The sequence below is a fragment of the Cupressus sempervirens genome, chromosome 1 (genome assembly GCF_028749045.1).
Source record: "Cupressus sempervirens isolate cs-2001-9-10 chromosome 1, ASM2874904v1, whole genome shotgun sequence".
NCBI lineage: Eukaryota > Viridiplantae > Streptophyta > Pinopsida > Cupressales > Cupressaceae > Cupressus > Cupressus sempervirens.
Genome location: NC_143118.1, coordinates 705,982,288 through 705,991,335, shown reverse-complemented (window position 1 = coordinate 705,991,335; position 9,048 = coordinate 705,982,288). Strand labels below are relative to the sequence as shown.

At 32.9% G+C, this 9,048-nt stretch overlaps 1 protein-coding gene across 6 annotated transcripts in view; it reads left to right on the top strand.

The window, feature by feature from the left end:
* Nucleotides 1-7,116: 7,116 nt before the first annotated feature.
* The window catches only part of LOC149579895 (uncharacterized), a 155,456-nt gene continuing 153,524 nt past the window's right edge, over nt 7,117-9,048 (top strand). For 5 of the 6 annotated variants that reach the window (XM_089787760.1, XM_089787775.1, XM_089787743.1 and 2 more), the window contains exon 1: nt 7,117-7,263. The gene's annotated coding sequence lies outside the window, so the exon portion shown is untranslated. The remainder of the gene's footprint in view (nt 7,264-9,048) is intronic. The other variant, XM_089787753.1, reaches the window with a different exon arrangement.

The window sequence follows — 9,048 nt, the reverse complement described above, 5'->3', positions numbered from 1 at the left end:
TATGACCAAATAGGTTACAAATAAAACAATAACCTTTGAACAAATGATTTAAGACATGTTTTGAAGACTCACCCTATTCTTTCGTATTGTTCTTTGAATCCAATTGATCAATCCATTTTTGCATCAATGTTAACTTTCTCTCCTTTTCTTTTAACAAAACCTTTTGATTTTCAATAAGTTGATTTATGTTATTTAATTCATCTTGTAAATTCTAATTATTTATTTCATGAGAAGAGACTACTTTATTTAACCTCTTTATCTCTTGCAAAGAGAAAAGTCGTTATTCTTCAAGATCTATATCTTCACTTGAATAAGATGAAGATTTTGATGAAATAATTTTTGGTTTTTGGGCATCCACTATTTCAACCATAAATAATGTTTCTCCTTCTTCACCTAGATTATTTGATTCTTCATCATAGTCTTGTTTTGACAAAAAGACTTCATTTTATTTTTTTTGAATCTTTTGTTTTGATTCCATGGTTTCTTTTTGAAAGCTTTTTTCAAAATTTTCATCATCTTCATTCTGATTAGTAGAGGGACACTTTGCAACAAAGTGTCCTAACTACCCACAGTTAAAACATTTAGAGTTTCCTTGATATTTCTTTTTTAATTTTCTAACTAGCAATGCTTCACGAGCATTTGTTATATCTAAATCACTTTCATCTTGTTTTTCAGCCTTAAAAGGCTATTTATTTTGAAGTAGAACCAATATTATTGTTGATTCTCATTTCATAAGTAGTTAGAGTTCCTTGTAATTGAGTAAAGTCATTTTGGAAAAATTCTGTAATTTTTTCTCCTAAACTCTTTCTAGCATTCACTAATATATCAATCCTTAAGAAATAGGTTGACATGCTTTCATCCTCATTCATTTTCAGATTATCAAATTGAGTTTTCAAAGTTATTAACATTGATTCCTTTACTTTTTAATCACCTTGATAAATTTTTCTAATTTTACCCATATATCATTAGTAGATTGACAATACATGACTTTGACAAACACATTTTTTGTGAGGCCACATAAAATAGTAAACTTGTCCCTTTTATCAAGTTCATACTTGGTTTTTGCATCAAGATCTATAGGTATGGTTTTGGGTACAATATATTTTATAACAAATTCACACATATAAACATCCAAAAAAATTATAAAGGCTTCCATCATGACCTTCCAAAAATTGTACTCTATACCATCAAATCACGGGCTTAGGTAAGAGAAGAAACTTTAGCTTGTTCCATTGATACTTCCAATATCCTTGGATAATCCCTATGGGCAAACCTAGGAAGGGACCCTATGCTATGATACCACTTGTTGGAAGTAGGACTATTTTGATGTGGGGGAGGGGTGTGAATCAAAATAGGGAAGATTTAATTTTTAAACAAGTTTAGAGAACATTTGAAACAAAAAATAAACAAGTTTCTATTTCATAACATCCACATATAAACTAAAAAGATAAAAGAAAAGACTAGATATCATAGCAGTAACACAAGTCACAAAAAGAGACAAAACAAAAGAATTGTGTGCTAAGTGGAAAACCCTAAAAAGCATACTCTTTTCTCATGGAGAAAAAATCACTCTAATGAACTTGTATCTTTATTGAGCTTCAACTCTTATTACATCTATTTGCATCTACAATTGCAAGATGAGCTTCAACTCCTCTTCTCCTTTTACAACATATCTTTTAGATTACATGTACACATAAATGTATGCTTTTGATTTCACACACACATATACACAAACACACACACACACACACACACACACACACACACACACACAGAGAGAGAGAGAGAGAGAGAGAGAGAGATAACCATACACTTTTTCTTCCAAAATTGAACAAATATTTTGTATATAAGAAAGTACATATGTGCCTTTCAATGTTTCATCTCCATTGTCTTTTACACACATTCATTCTCCCTCATATAGGGATAGCATAAAAAACTTTACATTCACTACTTAATTATTAGTTACAAATATTTGAAATTGTACATTACATCTTTCATGAAATTTTTTTTTGACTCACAACTTTCTCATCCTTTTAGTTTTCAATCTTTGAAGAAACATAACACTTACAAAAAACTTTTTGAACATGCAACTACAGTAACAGTCCAGTTATAACTGATCATCCAAACCAAAAATTTATTGATGAAGAATACAAAAACCCTCTATTAGGGTTAAAGAATAAGCCCATATAACTAACTAAGAACTATCTTATCAAACCTTTCAAAGAAAAGACCATTCTCTATTTGTTTTGGATCACAATTATGTCGTTAAATGTCAGAATTCTTATTTTAAGAATTCTAAAAAAATTGACTTTAGATTTCAATATGAACCAACTATCAATGTCATTTCTTCAAAGTGTTTTACCATTTCCTTTACAACTGATTAACAAACTTCAAACCCAAAAAAAAAAAAAGTATAATCAATGTTAACTAAAACTAACATATTTTCAAAACATTCAATGATTCACTATTATTTCAAATGGTTTTACTAGAGTAGAACAACAATATAAGAGTACATTATTCTTTCAAGTTGTGACCCTTTATTCAAACCATCATTCATTTAGAGAGATTTTTGAAAGAAAAAATTTTAACTTTATTCCTCAAAAATGACATAATTATTTTGGCACATACATGGCAAAAAGACATGTTACTTGTATTTGTTTTTTTACTGCTCATGGCTTTGAAAGACTTTTAAAAAATTCCATTTCAATGCTCTTCATGTGGTATATACACAAGACAACACAAAAAAAAATGTCAAACTTCATGAAAGAAAGAATTTGTGAAATAGAAGAATAAAAACCCTCTATTTATGGTTGCCATGAAAAAGCTTCATAATACCTTTTACCAATTGCCGTGAAAATCAACATAAATGGTATCAAATGAAAAAAATTTGTATAATACTAAATACCCGAAATATAATGCACAAAAGAGACCTTCAATAACCGTGAAAACATAATACCTTCTATTTTGGTATAAACAAAATAGAAATGCTTCTTTTATGATAGCCTTTAAGAGTCTTTAATCAAAACACAATAATTTTGAAATCCACCACATATCATTACCAAGTGGCATCACAAAGACCAAGTTTTGTGTCCATACTTAGTTAAGTAACCTAACCCAAAACTGATTGCAACATAATATTAAATGCCCATGTAACACATGCACTCAAACCGTTAATAAGATTGAGATCACATTTACCATTATACACTCACTTTAACAAATACCTTAGTCAAAGTTTTATTGACTTTTCAAACTCATTAGGTTGCCACATATTTTACATCAAGTGACAACTTTAGCCAACACTTGATTGATCTAATGTAATGATTGAATAAGTTCTTGTAGAAGTTCTTGTTCCTATGTGATTTCTGATCCCTTAGATGACTCTCCTTCAATATAGCCAATTACTGTCATATCTCCTCTAGGCTTGATTTGTTCATCAATTTTCTCCATACTTGTATACAATTTCTCAAGATGTTGCTTGGTTTGCACTAGTTCTTCTTTTACTATATAATTATATTTTTCAAGTTCATCACACTTTAACTTTGTACTTTCAAGCTATGATGTTAACTTGGTAAGCTATGATCTTAGATCTGCATTTTTAAACCTTAAATTTATTTCCACTTTATACTCATTTGCTAACAAACTCATCTTTAGTGTGGTGATCTTAAGTTTATGTCTTATAATCTCATTCTCCTTCTTAAGCTTGGCAGCTAATTCGTAATCCCTGATATTCTCAAGTAACTCTTTCATTTTCAATAATTAACTCTCAGTTTGATCTTTCATATTTTGAATGAAATCTCTATGCTTAGTCTTCATTTTTCTCCTTTTATCATTGACATGATCTAATTTCTCAAGATTTTATTTAAGGTTCTTCTACAAATCCATTGAATCTATAGTGATATCCATCAAGTTAGGATTTTTCTTCAAGGACCTGACGCTTTAGTACCAATTGTTAAAAAGTAATCTCCACCAATATAACTGAGAGTCGAGGGTGTCGGGAGGGGGGGCTACTGATATCAATTACAAACCTTAAACTTGCATTTATGAGTAAACTAAAAACTAGTATCATGCGTAACATAAAGAAACCCACAACACTATATTTTGTTAACTAGGGAAACCTTGGTGGGGACGATACCCGTAAAATGATCTATTAATTAAAAATATCTTTTGAAAGGTGTTGACTCTGTTAGGAGTCTATTACATGGATATAGTGTGTCTTTCCTTATTAGAGGACTAAACCTCGTTAGAAGCCTCAACCTTATTATGAGTTGTAAGTATAATACAGGAAGGTTGAGATTACTACTCATACGGCTTATACAACTTTATAAGAAGTATAGATAGATTCGAAAACTTTTAATGTGTTGATATCTTCAATATCCAATTGGTCCTTATAGTTCCTTGCTTCAAAATTTTCATACAATTACTCTGATCTTCTATAATCGTCAAATTTGCATGTGCACAATACCATCAAAGTGCTCATATAATAATTATATCATTACTGTACAATTGCATACTTCACTTAATCAAAAAGTCCTTCTTTATACTAAAATATTTAAACTATCGACTTTACTCTTCTTCACATGTTTCCAAAACTCAAAATTATAATCTACCATGTGAGGGTTAACATCTAGGATGTCATCCCTACCTTGTCAAGTTCTTGTTTTGACAAGTCAAAATAATTCCTTGACCAAAATGTCAATCTTCTGCCAACTTCTCTATTCGTACAATATCAGACCTATTATTGAAAATCTTACCAAAAAAATTCAAATCTCAACATAATGTTTAGTGGCCCTACACACATCTTCTAAGGTGTCTAAGCTAACTTCCCTTAAGCTCGCGAGCATATATTTTCTCCGTGTAAACCTCAGTGAACAAAATAGTCTTCCTACGCCAGTTGTATTCCTACTTGATACTTAGACAATTTTCTAAGTTATCTCATACTCAACTTTTGTCATTAGCGGTAGTAATACATCATAATGTTTCCATTAATGACAACACCCATCATCCTACCTTAGCTCTAATTGCCAACACCAACCCACCTTACCTTGGACTCATTACTAAGTTTGGGTTGAGAAGAGGTGATACTAATCCTCTAGAGATGTACCAAGCCACCTACAAGCTAGGTGCATGGTGTGAGTCTGGGCTTTGGAGTCAAACTCAATACCGTTAGGGGGCAAAGCCAAGGCCTAGGGTAACTTTGCTACCCATGTGCATTGTCAAAAAATAATTTTAAAAATTATTATGTCACAAAGTCTATGCACATATAATGGTCTTTTTTTTCTTTATCATATTCTTCTCGAGAGAAATAAAAAAATTAGATGATTCTTCACCAATTAATTTTAAAAAAATAATTTTTAATTTACAAATCAATTGACACTACATTTATATAATTTAATGTAGTAATAGTTGTGATATTGCTATTAAGATTCAACTATGTTCAAATTTATTGACCCATATTTCATGAGTAGTAGTTCGCAAGAACCCATATTTCATGATAGTATTTCACAAGACCCATCTCTCATGAGAATGAATGGAACATTAACACTCATTGCATCTAGGTGATACTCATAGATGTGAAGCATTAGGGCTTTCGAAGAGGTCACCCATCTCACTATTACTCCAACTTAAGTACTCTTAATCTCAAAGTTTCATCCAAGATTAAGCCCACTTTGATTGCAACCCTATTTGCAAACCTTAAATGTGTTAATGTGCCTCATGAACTATTTATTCTGAACTCCCTTAAGCTCATCATTTGATAAGTAGGAGATATTTTTCACAAGAAGTTAAATTGTGATATTGCTATCATGATTCAACTGTATATTTTTTGAGTCAAACTCAATGACTCATGTTTGATCAATAATGGTTTACAAGAGCCCATCTCTCATGAGAATGAATGAAACACACTCATTGAATTTAGGTGATGCTCATAAAGGTGAAGCACGCAAACTTCTTGGGAGGTCACCCACCTCAATACACTCCAACTCAACCATACTTAACCATGAAGTTTCTTCCAAGGTTAATCACACTTTGCTTGCAATCCCATTTGCAAAACCTTCAACTAGTGTTATGCCTTATGAACGATTCACTATAAAGATGCATAAGCTCATCAATTACTAAGTATGAGATATTTTTGACATCAAGTCAAATTGTGATATTACTATTAGGCTTAAATTCTGAATTTTTTGAGTTAAAGTCATTAACTCATGTTTCATGAGTAGCAGTTCACAAGAACCTATTTTTCATAAAAATGAATATAACACTTAACACTCATTGTATATATGTGATAGTATGAGAACTTCTCAAGCGCTCGGCCATCTAAAAACCACTCCAACTTAAATGTGCATAAACACGAGATTTCCTTAGAAATTAAACCTCCTTTACTTTCAACCCCACAATAATACTAAATGCGTATCTTTGTTCCGTACTAAAACTAAATTCCATAAGTTTGTATGTGAGATTTGTTAGTTGTATTTATTTCCCTCCCTCTCCAGGGCGGCCGCTCCTAGTGTTTTAGTTTCCTATGTACACCTTGGGCATATTAAATCTAGTGCTCCCCGCACGTAATATGGATAAGCTAATTGTAAACGAATTATTTTGAATGGTTAACGTAGATTTGATAACGACAATATCTCTCTCCCCATTAGTCCGTCTGGATCGAAGGGGATAGATAGATAGATAGATAAAATTTTAACGTCCACGAGGCCAAAAAAATAGCCTATGGGACAGCAAGACAACTCAAGCAGACTTAAGTAGCGTTGTTCGCCTCTTGTGTAGACTAATGATGAGCCCCCCCAATTGCTCAATGTACTCTTCGTTGAACAGGTTATGCCAAGAACTGTCACATATAGTATCCGCAAACTTATCCCTGCTATCCTTGTAGGCCTCACATTCTAGAATAAAGTGCTGTTCAGTTTCCACTTTCCCAGAATTGCAAAATCTGCAAATTCTCTCTTCCCAAGCCTCCTTTGGCCTCTTCCAACGCCCGGTCTCACAACGAAGATGGTGAGAGTTGGTTCTCAGCTGAGCAATAAGAATTTTAGCTCTCCAAGAAATGTTGGCTCCTATGTACACTTTTTCGAGTTGATCACAAGTGGGGTTGAACTCATTTATTAAATTTGCTCCCAATTTCTATTTTTTTCTAGTATTTGAAATTAAATTTGCTCTTAAAGATTTAAATGGTAGCTGATAAGATTTAAAGAGTGGCTGAGGACGACTGCTTTTGAACGAAACCCAGTGTACGGGATTCCCATAATACTCATCTCCCTGGTATGCTATTAATACCAACTTAGCAGCTGTTCTTCCGATGGAATTCATTACATCTTCATCATTCACGTTTATACAGCTGTTTTTCAATGGCTTTTGTGGAAGTTTTGGGTTTATTTATTATCAAATGTGTGTTTGTATATGTTCATTGTCAAAGGCTAGTCACGTTTTCAAATGGGTGTCAGCCGAGTATTGTAAATTGCTGGAGCTTCTAGTTTTGATGCGTACTATTCCAAGTTCATGTCTCAGAAAGCAAAAGAACATTGCTATCGGTCCTGTTCTTGTCTCAAATTTCTATGGAAAACAATAAAAAACAACAGTTGAAGTTAGCAATGTGTTAAGTTCCTCAAAAACTGGAAATTGCTATAAATGGGAAATTGCCCAAATTCCAAATACTTCAGGGAAATAGATAATCAAATGGAAATGCAATGAATAACACACACTTACCTATATGCTTCTTTATTGCCATAAAAATAGCCACGTACAGTTATATAGAGGGCAATATTCTAATTGAGTGTTGGAGAATACATCTGTGGTGAGAAATGTGTGATGATCTTCTATTTTGAATGATATACTGTGCTCCTTACCTAGTTTGTTAGTTATAAATATGTATCAGGCTTGTAGAAGAAAACCAAACTTGGTTTATAGTTGTTGACTTTGTTTTCCAGGGGCTAGCAACTTGTCATTTGTCAACTATTTTCAGATATGTCTTGAACAAGATATTCAAATAGTCACTGTCCACTGAGCTATATAGCCTGCATTTGTTCTTGTACCAAGAACTTTGTGATAGATAGTCATGCTTCCTACAACATATAAAGGTTTCTCTTTAGTAAGATTGTTTCAGACATCTTCAAGAATTGTATCAATTCCAATGATAATTGTGGAGATGGGAATTCACCACCCAAAATATTGATAGAGTCTCAAGAGACGAATCAACCCTTGAGCCTCCTTACTGAACTAGCGCTCTAGTGAGCTAGGTTGATCAAGAAGATAAATCAACTAGATAGGACTTGAAACTCAAATGGATGCAAGATAAAGTGAAGAAACATAATATTTCTATGGCACTAACAAATATAAATATTTTGATTAGCAGAAACGGACAAGAACAACTGGTTGGCTCTGTTAGATCATTGTCCTATATGCCTGCAAAAGTCTAGGAGTACAATGTAGATGCAGGATATCAGCATGACACGTGCATCTTAGATGGACATGGCTCAAAGACGAAAGCCAGAAAGGTGCAAGACCGATCACTGACTAAATAAGCTAACTAGGAATTGGAAAGTACAAATAAATTATAAAAGAAACTGTTCACTGCATAAAAGAAGACGAGAGAGAGAGAGTTTACAACCCAAAGGTAAAAGAATCCCAAGATCGCTTGTTGCTTCCTTTGAAACCTATTGGGTGAATATTTTGCAACTGACAATTTTGTGAAAATCCAGTTGAAAATAGGTAGACTAGCCATAGCGTATGAGACCAAGTCTCTCTTACATTAAAGGGAAGGCTCCCCCTTCTCACCGTTCCTTGGATCATCTCAAGGTAAGCAAGAAGTTGAGAGATTTTGTAAGGGGTGTTACTGATATTCTTTCCTCTTAACTTTTAGGAAAGAATCCACATACCCATAGAATGAGTAATGGGCAAGATGAAATCTTTAATTACATGTCTATCTAGTAGTTGGAAACGGTGATACTGATAAACCAACACCAACTCAAAGGTTGATTAAAAGTGTACCGGTTTGGCTCTAAGTTTTGTTTGTCTAATTTATAAGAAAAATCACTACCATTGGAGTGC